The 11,582-nt window shown below is 40.0% G+C and overlaps 1 pseudogene; it reads left to right on the forward strand.

Annotated features, from left to right (window-relative positions):
- Window positions 2,307-3,085, forward strand: LOC104763300 (annotated as a pseudogene).

The raw sequence follows: 11,582 nt of genomic DNA on the forward strand, positions 1-11,582 counted from the left end.
TGCTCCATGGAAAGCTCATCCAACCTAACTTTTTGATCTGGTGTAAGAACACTCTCATCAAACGATGGCTCCACATAAGGCTCATCTAGAATGTCTTCATCAAATGTGGTCTCCTCCTCCTATGGCCAGTCATCGTAATCCATGGCCCCAAAAACATTTTTCATTTTTTTTATATATTTTTTTTATCTACAAAAAAGAGAAAATAATAATAATTAGTAAAAACAAAAAGAAATCATAGACTATACTCAATTCTAAAATCTCAAAGGCAATCGTTTTGGTCCCCGGCAACAGCGCCAAATTGATCTAGTGTCAAATAAAACCTAATGTGCACTCAACCACGATCTAGTGGTGTCGTCGTAACACTTCAGGGTCGAATCCACAGAGACCAAACAATACACTATGAAATTATTTAGATCGAGTATAGCTAAAGCAAGAGAAAGTTTGTGTTTCAAGTATTCGATTAAAAGCAGAAAATAAATAAAGGTTTTGAAATCAAGGAAAGGTATTGGGCGTAGGGAATCAGTTGGGAGATACAATCACAAATTTAGTTGATAGATTGGGAAAACATTAGACACCGTTCTTAAACTCAAAACTCAATTATAAAGCTAACCTACTTCCGCAGCGATAGCTAACTATGCAAAGAAATAACTAGACCCTAAACTTCCATTTGGATCTAGCTAAACAAGCAAGCATTAAAGCTCAAGTTTTGATTCGTTCACAAGGTGCCTCAACTTCAACTTCCGTTGGCTAAGGTCCACCTTGCTCACCTATGTTTCTTTCAAGTAACTCAACAACACTTTCGGTGCCACGATGAGTTTAACCTAAGATCATAATCTAGGTGATCAGTCTAGCTTAAGCAATAAGAACAACTATAAATGAAGAACAATAAGATCAATCCCAAATCTAACAAACCTAAGTTTAGAGAATCATAAACCCCCTTTTGAAACCCGAAACCCAATAGTAAAACTACTTAGACATAGAAATAAAAGAACAGCAAAACAAGGATGAAGAAATCATAATTGAATTGCAAAGAGAAGTAAAAAGTGTTCAGAAATCTTCTCCCAAAGAGATACAAAGGATTAGAGATCTTCTCCCAAGCTTACAAGTCTCAAAATGGGAGTAAAATAGGTTGTCTTTCTAGAGGTCGTTCCTCTTGCTTAAATACTAAAATAAAGCCCTAAAAGTTGGTTTAAAATGAAAAAGGAAAAGTTGCTTCGGGTACGGGATCGGTCGATCCAAAATGTGGATCAGCCGATCCAGGATGCTTTTTCTGTGTTTGCTCCATCTGCTTGCTAGTCCAACCTGTCTTCACCAAAATGGCTCCAGATGCTTGTTTTCATCCCAAAACACTCAGTTTCCTTCAAAAGCAACCTAGAACCTGTACAAACTCATAAAAGACTAAAAAGACTCTAAAAGAACACTTTGACTCAATAAAAGACTCAAAACAAACCTAAAAACTATGGTTAAAATCTATAAAATACAAACATATCATTAGACTGATTCAGCTGTATATATTTCAAACGGTTAGACTCTATTGCCGCGAAGGCATCTACAACATACAGCTGAAACAACCTCCTAGATAGTAAAAGTGAATTTGACTCCACTTCTCTCTCTTGAATGTAAAATGCAACCCATTGTCTCATACCAATGCACTTGACCTTCTTTGTTTTTTTTTGCCTCTGTATTCTTTCTCTATACCGGTCTAAAACCATGTTCCCCAAAAACATGAATCAATGGATACAGTAATGCCAAGTACGAAGGATGAATTTTACTAATTATTTGAAGCTTTCGAGTGCTTTTTTCGTGAACAATGATATCACGTTCTGGAATTTCCTGCATAAAGTCACCATGAATTAGTGCAGCTATCTCTGGAACTGTAGGATTAGTGTAATTTCTACCATCAAGACCAACACGATTACTAACTCTCCTCATATGGAAGGTTTCGTTTGCATTAGACGCAAACCTATATCTAACTGCCCTGAAGTGAAATACATAAGGATTGACTTCATCCAACATCTTAATGAGAGGTTCTATGATTTCCCTTTTCAAATTTTGTTTCCCGGCCTTTGCATTACTGTGTTTACATTTACTGCAATGAAAATAAACCAAATAAATAAATACAATTTTCTATTTTCATTTTAATAGTTTTTAAACCAAATATGTTATTATATTGTGAGACTATTATTGATACGTACCTCAAAACTGATTCTCTGTTCCAAACTTCATATTCGGTATCCATAATGTATAGTTGTGAGAACTTTGCATAATCTTTCTCTTTTGGTTTCATGCTACCAATAAGATGATTGTTTGGGGCTAGGATCATTGTTAATTACTCCACTAGTTTCGTCCAGGCAGACAAAGTTGCGGTAGCGATTAAAGCCAACCATCCCAAGAAAGATGATTCAGAAGACGTTGCCGTAAAATTCCACGTGTGATTGTGGTATAAGCCGATATCTCGGAGCCGATCCAGGTGAAGACACTTTTTGATGAGGCAGTGCGTAATCATTCCTTGCTTGGTTAACTCAGCGGCTATAGCCGATCCTAATCATTCCTCTCTCTCAAACACATCAGTTGAACTTTTTGATCGCATTATCAGGTCAATTTAAGTTTAATTATTGCTAAATTAAACACAACTTTTCAGTGATTCCTCATTATTAGATTCTTTGCTTGATAACAGTGTCAACACAAGAGGTGCGTTTCTTTGCGCTAGAGAAGCTGCGAACAGGCTAAACGTGGAGGCGGTGGCCGGATCATCCTCCTCTCAACTACACTGGTCCAATCCTTAAATCCACGTTATGGCTCATACACGGCTTCAAAGGCAGCAGTAGAAGCCATGCCGGAGACTCTTGCCAAAGAGATCAAAGGAAAAAATATCACTGTTAAATGTGTTTCTCCGGGACCTGTCGCCACTGACATGTTCTTTACAGGATTGAGCGATGAGATTGTAGAGAAAGTAAAGTCACTCAACTTCTTTGGTAGGCTCGGTGAGACCAAAGACATCGCACCTGTTGTTGGGTTCTTAGCTAGTGACGCTGCCGAATGGATCAACGATCAAGTCATCATTGCTAATGGTGGATCTCTCTAGAGGTTAGTCTTCTTTTAAAACCAAAGCTTTTAAATTTCAAACGGTGTAAATTTGATACAAAGGAAACAAACATATCAAATAATCTATGAACTAAATGATTGATTAACCCAAAGAATCAGTCATATACAACGAAACAATTATAATCTCATTGTGCTATGAGAAGAAACACCAAAAATAACCTAACCATCGAACCATAGCTATAATCATAATGACCAAACGATGGCTCTCCGATCTGGATTGGGAAATTACATTGTCCTTGAGATATACTCCTAGTCGTGATCGTCACAAGCCCTTTGATATGTCTATATTTTGTCTCTCCTTAGCATATATTTATCATGCATTTAACTAGGATAACTGATTGTTTTGCATCATTTTCTAGTCTTTTCTATACACTTTGCATGTCTAGGTAGTTCTTGCATCATTCTTGCATACATTGTGCATTTCGGAGTATTTCAGGTATCTAGGAGACGTCGAAGACGCATCGTTCGAGCCATCCTTCAAGACGCCGTTCGAGTCGTTGTTCGAGCCGTCGTTCGAGCCATCCTTCAAGACGCCGTTCGAGTCGTTGTTCGAGCCGCTCTTCAACCTGTCGTTCGAGCCAGCCTCTCTACGACCACTCGACCCCGTTCGAGCCACGTTGTTTGAGCCACCCGCTCGAGCCAACACCACATCCGTTCGAGTCGACTTCACTTGAGCCACCTAGGTCAAGTCACGATGACATTGCATTCCACTCGACGCGCACGGACTCGATCGCACATGTCGGGAAGAAAGATGCTTGGTCTCACACACTTCAGAGGATTCCCAAACCAACTCCTTACCTTGTCGTTTTAAGTTTTAGGGCTTTCCATGTTGGACTACTATATATACATTTTGTCAAGTGTTTGCCGAGACATCTTAAATTTTATCTCCTTTTTTTTCTAAGGGTTACCTAGCCACCAAAAACGTACTCCGAGCTTGTAATCCAGATAGCTTTGATTTTATTGAGTTTTTGCATTGGATTTCTTCTACAAAGTTGTTCTTCTCATTTCTATCTATCTTACTATGCTTTGTTCAATGTTTTCTGGAATTGTATCTTTGGTGATGATTTCAGGATCTGAGTAGTGTTAGAGTTCTTGGGGATGGGATAGACTAGGTGGCGGATCTTAGGATGTAGGGTGTTTAAGCTTTGATTTGTATGATTCCCTTCTGGAGTAGTGTAGAATTACTAGTTTCTCTCTGATCAATTTGAACTAGGTTCGAGACATTTCCACACCCAAAAGGTGTTTGATGAAATGTCTGACCAACTAGTGCCAGAGAGTTGCGTTCCTAGCCTAAGAGATTAGTTGTCTAGGATGTTTGTTGGCGTGAATGAACTTGTTTGTCATGCTTGCTCGACCATGTTTCTCTAGCGAGAGCTAGGTATGAAAGTGGTTGAGTCTGAGTAGCTTTTGCCCAGAGATTGGATTAGCTAAGTTGTGATGTTCATTGTTTAGGGATAGTTTGCTTGTGGTATGTTAAACACTCTGTCGACCAGGATACTCCACCAACATCAATTACTCCCATCCGTAGGACTTTTATCTTTTTGATTGATATTCCATTCCTGAGACTGTTTTGTTTGTTCATGCTTAGAATCATTTTCGGTTTCACCTATTCTTGTTCGCTTTTTGTCATACATTTTTGTTTCTTGTTCTGCGACTCATTTCTGTTTTGCATTCTGATCACTCTAGGATTGTTAGACATAAAAACACTCTTTTTGAATTGGCTTAACTTGTGATATTTTAATTGCATCTCAATTATAAGTAAAGTTTCCCTACTGGATTGATACCTTAAGTATTGGAATTGCATAAGGTTAATTGAACCTGCTAGGATAGACACACAAAAACCTAGTATCAATTTGGCACCGTTGCCATTTGGGATTCTCTTTGCTACATTTAAGATTTTAAGCTTTGCAAGATTAAGTTCTGTTACACTTTTCATTCTGAGTACTGACTTGTTTTGGTTTTCTGCTTGTTTGTTTTGCATCTCAAGAACCTGTTGATTGCAACCTTGCATGCACAACAGGTCAGGAGGACATCAAAATCTCCTTCCTTCTCTCGACGACATCAATCGGCTACAAAGACCACGACAGCTCCTCTTCTCGCCGATCATCACACACCCATCACTATGGACGCTCCTAATGGACCAAATCCGAGATCGCGAAACATTGGTCCTGGGGATGCACCAAACACTCATACTCAGCGTGCTGGAATCGTCCCTCCTTCCGTGCAGAACAACAACTTTGAGATCAAATTTGGTCTGATCTCCATGATCCAAGGAAACAAGTTTCACGGTTTGCCTATGGAGGATCCACTCGACTACTTGGATGAATTCGACTGTCTGTGCAGTCTCACCAAGATCAATGGAGTGAGTGAGGACGGTTACAAGCTGCGCCTATTCCCATTCTCCCCGGGAGACAAAGCTCATCAATGGGAGAAAACATTCCCAAAAGATCCATCACCACTTGGGATGACTGCAAGAAATCATTTTTGGCAAAGTTCTTCTCCAATGCCAGAACTGCACGTCTTAGGAATGACATCTCTAGTTATACTCAGAAGAGCTCAGAATCATTCTGTGAAGCCTGGGAGCGTTTCAAGGGTTACCAGAGCCAGTGTCCTCACCATGGGTTCAACAACGAGACACTGCTGAGCACTCTATACCGTGGTGTATTTCCAAAAATCCGCATGCTGCTTGACACTGCCTCTAAACGGTAATTTTCTGAAAAAAGAAGTTGATGAAGGATGACAACTAGTTGAGAATCTCGCCCAGTCTAACGGCAACTACAATGAAGATTATGACCGCACAGTTAGAGGTGCGCCAGTTCTGAGGAGAAGTACAAGAAAGACCTCAAGAACGTCAATGAGAAGCTAGACCGTATCTTGCTAAGTCAGCAGAGGAGCGTCCACTTCGTATCTGAGGATGACCCTTTCCAAGTTCCAGATGGGGGGGGTGAGCAGTCTGAAGAGATCAGCTATGTCCAGAATCAAGGTGGATACAACAAAGGTTAAAACCAATACAAGGCAAACCCAAATTTGTCTTACAGAAGTAACAACGTCGCTAATCCGCAAGATCAGGTGTACCCTCCACAACAACAACAACAAGGTCAACAAAAACCTTTCGTGCCTTACAATCAGAGATTCGCGCCTAAGCAACAATTCCAGCATGGTTATCAGGCTCCCTCAGGACCCCCACCAGGATTTCCATCTCCACAGATTCCGCCTACATAAGCTCCTGACCAAGAAATGAAGCAAATGATGCAACAAATTCTTCAGGGTCAAGCTAGCGGTTCTATGGATACTGCTAAGAAGTTTCCCGACCTTAGTCAGAGGATGGAATGTTCATACAATGATCTGAACGTCAAATTTAAAGCTCTGAATTCGAAGATAAGGTAAATGGAAGGCCAATCCGCTTCTACTTCTGCACCAAAGCCTGGCCAATTCCAAGGGAAGGCTGTTCAGAACCCCAAGGAGTTCGCCAATGCCATTACGCTGAGAAGTGGGAAAACATTGCCGCCCAGGCAAGGAGTACCAGACATCACTTCGGACAGTGAGGAATTCGATGGGGAGGATTTTGTTCAAGATGAAGCTCAGATCAAGGATCCAGTCGAAGCAGTCAAAGATCCAATCAAGCCAATGAAGCAGTCCGAACCTGAAGCAGTTAAGGAACCTGTTGTTTCTGATGATAAACCTGCGAGGTTCATACCTCCACCATACAAGCCTCCTCTACCATTCCCAGTGAGGTTTGAGAAGCAGCTTACTGAGAAGTACAAAGCTCTGTTCGAAAAACAAGTGATGTTCATATATTTTACCCTGTTTTCCCTTAATATATTCACATCTTTTGCATCTTTTGCTATCCTTTTTGACCATTATTGCATAGTTTTAGGATTGTTCATGCATTAGAGTATAGTTGTATTGCATTTGCATCATTTCTTGCATAAACAGGTGATTTTGGAGCCTAAGGAGCATGGAAGTAATGCTGAAGAGGAGAAAGCAAGGGAGTTAGAGCTGAAGAACCAAGGTCCGGAGTTCCACTCGACCACCCACTCGACCAGACACTCGACCGTGTGCGGAGAAGGACTCGACCGAGGGGAGGGAACAGAAGAAAAGCCAACTCGACCGGTCACTCGACCAAGCACCTGGTCGAGCTGACCGAGCCGCCTAGCTATTTTGTCTTCTAGCATTTTTAGGGCTTCCACTCCTTTTTCTATATAAAGCCTTGTACCCTGCAGCCACCTTGGAGAAAATCTAAAAACTTAGTTTTTACCCTTTTGAGAATTTATGCTTTTTGTTTTTTACATTTCTTAGATTTTGTTCTACTTTTAAAGGAGAAAACAAGAGATTTCTTCATACTTGTTTGTTCAATAACTCTCAAAGTATAAAGAATTCGAGTTTGATTCCTTCTTCAATATTGTAGATCTCTGCTTTATCTTTCTAATGATGCAAGTTTCGTTATTTTCTGGGTTTATGACTTTGTTCATCATGTTTAGCATTTGTGAGTAGTTGCTTAGGATCTTGAGGATGGGTTAGGCTGGATTGTGGTTAAGGTTTGTTTAGCTAGGTCAAGCTTGATTGTTATAGATCTCTTCTAGGCTAGATGTACTCTATGCTGATCCTATAACTGAGAGGGTAGGATTTTATTTTAAGCTTCTTTGCATCAAACCAATGTCTAGGTTGCAAGATAAGGCTAGATCTAGAGATTATCATTAGGCATGCTACGAGATTAGATGTCTTGTTTGATTTTTGACATAAATGATCTGTTGCTTAATGCTTGCTTGTATAAGTTCTTTGCTTTGTGAGAACAAGTCTAGAAATATATGAGCTTGATTGTTTTTGCCATGAGAGTGGATTAACATGTTCTAGGAGATCATTGTCTAGAGATTAGCTCAAGTTGATTGAGATTTGTTGACCAAGTTAGATGACCTTAATCATTAGTCCAGCCCATGAATCCCTCCTCAAGACCTTCCTTGTCTATTGATTTCTTAGTCTAAATCATGTTGTTTGGTCGTTGTTTGATTTACTTTTGTCTTGCTCTGTTTTGTTTGCATTGCTCTGTTTCTCGCATTTGTCTGACTCGACCCTGTACTCGATCGCACACTCGATCGAGTGCTTGCTCGAGCTCATCCCCAGAATTCTTGTTTATGCTTTGTGTTTGTCCTGTTTCAATTCCTATTTCATTTTAGTTGCTTTTCTGTTACATTCATTTAGTTTCCTGTTCATTACTTGCCTTGCATTAGTTTATTACTTGCATTACTATAGTTTCTATTTCTGTTTCATTGCATTGTTGTTTAGATCATCCTGTTCTCTTTACTTTTAGCATCTAGTTTTATAAGCTTTTACATTCTGCATTTTACATTCATCATTAGGTTGTTAGTGACAAACATCCTTTATAATTGGCTTGACTTAGATAAATGTGCATGTCCTGATTGCTTGCATCTCACTCATTTAGGATTGACATCTCTTATACTACAACAACATAAGGGAAATTGAAACTCCTTGCATTCCACCTGTTCATCATCACATCATATCATCTCATTCATCATCACCCACCATAAAATGCCAAGTTTCAATTTGGCGCCATTGTCACTTTTGAGTGTTTGTTTGTGACATTTAGGATCCACATAAGTCTAAGATTGAGTTCTGTATCTACCTTGTTCACTACTAATCTCGAAATTTCATCTGCTTGTCTGTGTTGAGTCTCAGGTACCAACTCGACCATCAACTCGAGCTACCACTCGACCGTCTACTGATCGAGTACCTGATCAAGTCACAACCCGAATACATTTGTCTTCTCCTCCCAGTCAGCTCGACCTTCAACTCGAGCGTGTGCTCGACCGAGTACCTGTTCGAGTCAGTAAAGATGTTCCACAACAGTATGTTCCATTATGTACCCATGCAACATCAACCAGTATACTAGGCTGAATTGAATCCCTCTCCAGGGTTTCAGACCTCACAAGCCCAATCACCTGACTTAAGGGCTATGATGCAACAATTTTTACTAGGACAAGCAAATGGGCGGATTGAAGAAGAAAAGAAGTTTGCTGAGCTGCACCAAACGTTGAATTCTTATTCTACTGACCTGAATAACAAGTTGGAGAGTCTGAGCTCTAAGATCACGTACATGGAGAGCTGCATTGCTTCTACTTCTGCTCCTAAGCCATACCAACTTCAACACCTAAGGGACTTTGCAGTTAAAGCCATTCATCTCCATGAAGAAGCTGTCACCAAAGACAGTGAAGTTCAAGCTGGGGAGGATTCATCATTTATTGAAGCCCAGAGTAAAGGTTTCTCACAGCAAACTGAATCCAGCAAAGTACTCGACCATGTGCTCGACCAAACACACGATCGAGTACCTGTTCGAGTGACCGATCGAATTGCTGCCCCAGAAGATGTTAAGCCAGTTAAGTACATTCCCCCTGCTTACAAACCACCTCTGCCATTCCCAATACGTTTCAAGGCACAAAAGCTGAAAGAACTCAGGGAAATTATTGAGAAAAGGGAAGAGTTGGCTTTGCAACAAGAGAAGGAGTTAGCTTTACAACAAGAGGAAGTCATTGAGAAGGAAGAAGTGATGGCTTTGAAGGAAGAGGTTGTGTTTGAAAAGAAGGAAGTGATGGCCATTCAACAGGAGGTTGTCATTGAAAAGAATGAAGAGGAGAGAGGACCAGCTTTGGAACAATATGCCCCATATCCTCTCTACAAAGGCATGTTACTTGACATATCCAAGCAGAAGGCTCAGAATCAAAACAGGAGAGATCAAGAGGAGATTGGGACAGCTATTGTTCCAACAAAACTTGAAGATCCAGGTCCATTCAATCTACCTTGCTCCATCAGCTACCTTCACTTCAACAAATGCTTGTGTGATCTTGGAGCATCTGTTAGTGTCATGACCTACTCTATAGCAGAAAAGCTTGGACACACTGAATTCAAGCCAAGCAATCTCTACATAAGTCTAGCTGATGGTTCACACAAGGATGTAGTTGGTAAATTGGAGAGCCTCCTAGTCAAGATAGGCAAGGCAAGAATTCCCACTGATTTCATCATAATAAAGATGGATAAGGAGTTAGAGGATCCAATCTTGCTTGGGAGACCATTCCTTGCCACAGCAGGAGCAGTCATTGATGTTAAGGAGGGGTTGATAAGGTTGAACATAGCTGAAGGTTTGACCATGAAATTTGATATTATAGATCCATCTAACCAACCAACCATTGGAGGTCAACCATTTAAGATTGAAAATAAGGCTGATTTTGGGGTTTTGAGAGAAGAAGAGACTTCAAAAGCTAAGGTCTCATCTCATGAGGAATCAGTTCAGCATCTCAAGAATTCAGTTCAAGTGTTAGCTGGTTTAGTGAAAGATCTTCAAGTTCAACTCAGCAAGAGGTCTTTGAAGAAGGCAAGACCAAGACTCAAGTTTAAGAAGAAACATGGTTCAAGTGTCAAGGAAGTAGTGATCAAGAAGGAACACCAAGGTTATCAAGTAGAACCACGGTGATTTCATCACCTCCTTGGTCTCTAAACCAAGCCTGAAAAGGCATCAAAGTCAAGCTTAATGACTTTAAACAAGCTCACTAGGGAGGAAGTTCCTAAGGTATCTCTGTACATATTGTTTAAGGTTTTGGTATTTTGATCTTTGTTTTGGTGTTTTCATAATCAGGGAAGCAAGGGAGTCAAAACAGAAGAAGAAAAGGAGACTCGGCATCCAAATCGACCCTCCCACTCGACCGGGCACTCGTCCGAGTACCATTCGATGGCAATAGTCGAGTTACCCCAATCTCCTTCTCCAAGTCAGCAACAAGACCCCAACTACACTTTGGAGAGCATGAATGAGGATGTGGATAGCTTCTTCCACAATCCATGAGGTAACACTATCACCTTCCTTGTAAATACCATTGCATGTCATATTGTGTTTTGTTTTAGTCTTAAATCCTCTATAAAATTTCTTTCACACAGAGGACTGTGTGATTTGAGTTTGGGGGAGGGTTTGAGATAATATTTGATGTTGTGTTTTGTTTTCTTATTTCAAAATTTTAGCATAATCATATTAGTAATTGCATTTCATCTATGGCATAAAAAAACCCTAAAAATTTGAAAAATTTTGCCAAAAAAAGAGTGTTCATGTAGTTTGCATTGCATATTAGGATCTTGTTTAGCATGTTTCATGTAGGACTGTTTAATATTTGCATTAGGGATCTATGATGAGTTTTGGCTTGTTAGCTTGCTTAATTCACTAAACTAGGATCAATGCCCAAGTTAATAGTACTTTGATGCTAGTTGAGTAGTTAGAAGCATAAGAATGAACCAAGCCTTGAATTTCTGCATTGCACTTAGTCTAAATTGAAGCATGTTGTGATTTGATGCCATTTCCTATTTATAAGAACCTAATATTGACTTTCAATTATCAACTTGTGCATTGCTTTAAACTCATGGATACCATATACATATTTGGATCATCTTTTTCCTTTTACCACTCTTGTTGATCCAAGTAG

Source organism: Camelina sativa, chromosome 18, assembly GCF_000633955.1.
Source record: "Camelina sativa cultivar DH55 chromosome 18, Cs, whole genome shotgun sequence".
In the NCBI taxonomy this organism is placed as follows: Eukaryota; Viridiplantae; Streptophyta; class Magnoliopsida; order Brassicales; family Brassicaceae; genus Camelina; species Camelina sativa.